Source organism: Euphorbia lathyris, chromosome 1 (genome assembly GCF_963576675.1).
Source record: "Euphorbia lathyris chromosome 1, ddEupLath1.1, whole genome shotgun sequence".
Lineage (NCBI taxonomy): Eukaryota > Viridiplantae > Streptophyta > Magnoliopsida > Malpighiales > Euphorbiaceae > Euphorbia > Euphorbia lathyris.
In genome coordinates this window covers 79774390-79779766 of record NC_088910.1, presented here as the reverse complement: position 1 = coordinate 79779766, position 5377 = coordinate 79774390, and the positions used below count along the sequence as shown (strand labels likewise).

At 35.3% G+C, this 5377-nt stretch overlaps 1 long non-coding RNA gene across 1 annotated transcript; it reads left to right on the top strand.

Annotated features, from left to right (window-relative positions):
- The first annotated feature begins 622 nt into the window (after nucleotides 1-622).
- Nucleotides 623-1682, top strand: LOC136210683 (uncharacterized). The gene is made up of 4 exons (XR_010678164.1): nucleotides 623-812; nucleotides 911-1018; nucleotides 1124-1481; nucleotides 1569-1682. It is a non-coding gene; the product is annotated as an uncharacterized lncRNA (long non-coding RNA).
- Nucleotides 1683-5377: the final 3695 nt, after the last annotated feature.

Here is a 5377-nt window from a genome sequence, read left to right as displayed (position 1 = left end):
GAATTATCTTGTTAGTTTATGATAATATTACGATATGAATTATCTTGTTAGTTTAGTTTAGTTATCAATTATCAATTTATCATTAATTTAGCTATCTATTGAGTGGAGAAAAATCTTGATATGGCATTTATTACCCTCAACAAAAAATTCAGTGCCTAGTCAGCATCATTTGTTTTATCCTGCTGCCCGACCATTTATACCCAAGTTCACTCCCACCTGAAACTAATTTATACCTAAGTTCAACCAACCCGTTAGCAAGAGCTCTACAGTTGGCAACGACCTACAACACGAATTAAGCAAATTAGATAAGATGAATTAAGACATGAGTCAGGCCAAGCTTAACCAAAATTTTATATGTCACCTGCTTCTTTAATAGGTTATGAATTCAGGAGATTGTGAATGCTTTAAGCATATTGCTAGTCCACCAATTGTGTGGTTATGAGGACCACCCTGAGACATTACCACAACAAATTTCAAAAATGAATTTATGATAATGTTGGGATACTATCAATTTATCATAATTGAAATGTATTAATTGATGTAATTTAAGTAATTACTTTAAAAAACATTCATTAATTTAGTCATTAGTACCTTACCGAATGCATTTAATTATAGTGCATTTAATTAATTTATATCGCATTTAATTGACTTGTATTTTCTTGTTTGTTGCTAATTATTAATTTATTCATATCTTATGAAATTTCTCAATTACCTTATAGAATGCTAGTATTAAGAATAGTGAAAATCGGAAAAATGTCAAGGCTCCACATGTTTCGGGTAGAAAGCCATTTATAGTTCATCGAAATGAAATTGTGAGTGTTACTGTAACTTGATAATTATCAAAACATAAAATATTTAAATGACCTACTATATTTTTTGATTGTAAATTTTTCTTGTTTTATTGGAATAGTCTCAAAAGGAGTTGAATGGAGATCCTTGTGATAGAATTGAATTGTACAAGCGTACACATCATTCAGAGAAAAAGGGTTGGTCATCCACAACTGCCGAAGAGAATTTGGTAAATAACTTATGAACCTTTTATAAGCTAATTAGAAAACAAAAGTTCTTTACTGTTTTTTTTATCTTAATTATAACTACTATTTTTTTTATGTGATTTTGATAGAATTTGATGAAAGAAAAACAATGTCAATACAATGAAGATGAAAATAGTAAGACTATAGATGAAATAGTTGAAGAGGTACTTGGTCATGCATCTGGATACATAAAAGGGCTAGGATATGGTCCTAAACCTCCGAAACGCAGTTCATCATATGATGTTGCTAGACAACAACAACAAGAAAAGGAACTTACTGAGACACGAGAAAAACTAAAAAATTCTCAAGCTCAAGTTGAGGAGCTTACGGATCATGTGACTAGCTTGGAAGATAAGTTAAGTGCACAAGAAGATAAACTAAGTGTACAAGGTGCAAATATTGAAAAACTAATGGCATTTATGGAAGCTAGTGGAATTAATACATAAGGTAAATTACATTATTTCAAAATAATGTAATTTAAATTATATATATATATATATATATATACTAATAAATGTATGTATTTTTATGTAGGAACTTCTCTTTTCACAAATGGGATGATGGTCGCTATAAGCATGAAGACATTTACTTTTCCTAGATTAAGCTTCATTGATTTTAGTAAATTTTAAAGACTTTTTTGTTTATGTTTATTATGTTGAATTTTATTTTAGTAAATACGCTTTTTTCAATTATGGAATATTATTTATTTACTAAATTATATATATCAAAGATCACAAATGCCCTAATATTATCATGAGTAATTTGTCACTAAATTGTAATATATTTCTTAATATGCACAATTTTGACTAATAGTGTAACAGCTAGTTTGTCAAAATATGATAAATCACCATTCCATTTATGGGTTTCATACCCATTATAGTCATCACTAAATTACTTTTTAAATGTCAAATTATTATGTCACTAGTTAAATTAAATATATGACGATAAATATATTGTCACTAGATATTATAATATTAAATTATGATAAAACTTCGTCACAATAGACAATTCATGTGATATTATAAATTATCAATATTTCTTTTTTAGTGACAAATTCATGTGTCAGAATTTATAATAATTAAATGACAACACTGAATTTGTCATATAAAATATTTTTTTTTTCATAACAGTTACTATTGTCATAAAATATATTTTATAGAGACGATCCATTTTGTCACCAAAATAGTTTTTAATGACATATTGTAACGTCACTGTATATATTAATTAAATGACAATAACTAACTTGTTATTATATTATAATCATTCATGACGATCTTTATCATCAGTAAACATGTACCTTTAATGACAATATGTTTGTCGTTAATTAATACTCTTTAGTGACATATTAAATGTTAATGTGACAAAAGTATAATGTCATTTAAATTCTACAGTTTCCATTTTATATAGCTTTTTGTCGCTATAAATACCATTTTTTATGACGAAAAATGAATTGCGTCATTTAAATATTTTCATTCATGACGACATTATATCTTAAGTGACAATAATTAAGTAAATCTCAATGTCACTAAAATTCTATAATTTCAATCATTTATCGAAATTCGTCACCTTAAATACATATTTAGATGACGAAATATGAAAGATGTCACGAAAATATTCACTATTATGACAAAAATACGGTTTGAAGTGACAAAATATTCACAACATTAGTGACAAAATAAGTGTCACTAAAACAAAATCATACAATGACGCATGTTTTGATCGTCATATAAAAGTAAATCTGTTATGACACAATGAAAATTTGTCATATATACAAAATACCACGCTCCTACCATGACGATCGACGTGACAACAAATATTTGTCACCAATTGTCTATTGTGACGAAAAAACATGTTTTCATGACAAATATTGTGCGTCAGAAAATGTCATATTTCTTGTAGTGTATTAAGACCCGCTGGCGGATCGATTTACCTCAAAGATAGGAAACAATCGATCACCTAGGGCAGCTTAACTTTCTCAAAGGGAATAAAAGCTTCCAGCCTTAAAAAAAGGCTCATACTTCGAGGTATGGCTGACCATCTACCTTGAACAATCAAAGCAAGTCCTAAAAAACCTAGAAATTTACATGCTAAAAGATATAAAGCATAAAGTAAAATTAATGGTCAAAAGGATTCATCGGAAAAATAAATTGTACTTAGTTACAATAAGCTAAATGTTTACAACAGCATCCTCCTTGCCATCTTTCTCTAAAGATGCATCCTTTGGAGGAGCCTCACTCTTCGTATCAACAATCCCCGCCTGAGGAACCGTGCTATCAATCTCCGCGATGTTAGCCTTGTCACCTGCATCTTTCGATGCCTCGCTAAGATCACCCGCTTCAAGGTTGACGACAGGCTTACTTTCCTCGTTCAATCCTTTCAGTTTGTTTCGGACTTGACCACGGATAAAGTCACGAGCATTCGTCATTCTATCATATCTGATAGCATCTTCAACCTCAGGGACCACGTACTCTGGATCAACAAAATCAATCTCCGGGTAGGCGAGTCTAACATAGGCCATGATCCGCTCACCATAGTAGTAAGCACGGCTACCAGCTGGAATCTCTGTATTCAACAAAGCAGCTTTATGGTTCTTGGCATCTTCAGCCATCTTCTTCTTTAGCTCGTGGATCTCAGCATCCTTGCTTTCATTAAGAGCAATGGCGGCAGCGGCATTTGCACCAACAACGACCACTTCATTCTCCAGCCTTTTGATGGTAGCTTTATCGGCAACCCCTTGGAGAAGATCCGCCTCCATTGCGCGCATATGAGCATATGCCTGACAAAGCAAAGGGATCATTTAGAAATAAAGTCTCCCTCGTAGAGATCACTCTTTCATCCAAAAATGTAAAGATAAAGAGAAAAACTTACCGAAAGAAGGTCCCTTTTTCCCATTTTAGCATGGGCGGATCCAGAGTAATTGGTTTGGCTCTCTTGCACTTCTCCTAATTGGCCAATGGCTTCATCCAGGTCATTTATAACCGATTCATTCCCAAGAGATCCCTTGCTACCATACTTAGTGGACCAATACTTCCCTAAGTCTGGTTTGACCACCTACACGGAAAAAGCAGAGATCAAGATCCATAGCAAAAAAACAGAGAAAGGTAAAGGAACAGTACATGTTCTTGGTTAAGGCCAAACCAGTCCATTCTGGGTTTTCCAGCTCTCGAGGCCTCCGCCAGCAACTTTCCTACGCCCACGGCAGCCGCCCTTGTCTTTTTATTTGGGGCGATCACAACACCTTCTAGGGGGCGTTTCCCATCCAGCTTGCCAGGATTCGCCGCTTGCACACCCTCATTGGCATCCATCTCCTTCATCTTCTTACGCCTCTCTACAAGGGCACGACTGGCTTCAGATAATTCCCTGGCAAGGGGACAACAAAATAATCAAGGTTCAAGGAAATAATAAAGGTACCTTTATCAAGTTGAGTGAACTTCACGTAAGTGATCTCAGCCCCCACTCGATGTACCAAGGGAATATTGCTCATCATAAATTCTAGAGCATCGACGTATGTCCAGAAGTCCGTTTTAATGCTCCTCATGAGATTCGCCACCTTTTCCTCCATATCGGTCAACAAAAGCAAATCACCAGCCATATGTTGAGGCTTGTAGTTCTAGTTCATTGGGAAGCCCAGAGATTCTCCCTCCTTCACTTTGACGAAGAAGAACTTTTCATCCCAAAGATGAACGTTTGACATCTTATCACTAAAAGGCGAATAGCTTCTAAACTTAACGAAGGTTATGAAAGATTCGCTTTGATGCCTTGAAGGTTTATGGAGGGATCTAAAAACCCGGGGAGCAAGGGTTACCCCAAAGATTGGAAGCTAAGAAGCAATCTAACGCCACGTCTAACCAGCCGTTCGGATGCAGCTGACAGACCGCGATCCCAAAGAAATCGAGGATATCTCCTATCACTCAGGGAAGAGGAAGGCGAAAACCCCTTTCAACATGGCTTCTATACATAGAAATAAATCCCCTAGGGGGACAGGCGAGTCTCTGGTGGGCATCTGCCAAGATGATCTCATAGTTCTTCATCCATGGATAACGATCCGCCAAATTGGCAAGATCCGTGGGACTCATACGAGATGAAGTAATTTCCGCCCGAGGCCTCTTTTTCCTAGTTGGAGTTGAAGAAGAAGCCTCCATCCCGGAAAAAGTCCTAAAATTTACCACCGGAGCAGCATGGGCTACATTGGCGGAAGAATTCAGGGTTTCTGCAAACCCAAAACAAAGATTCCTACGCTCTCTCACTACACTACGCAATTCCAACAAATCACAGCTCGGAGTACTCTCGGAAGAGTTCGTACTCTCAGAGAAAATTAAACTGAGCGAATACTCAGAGGATGT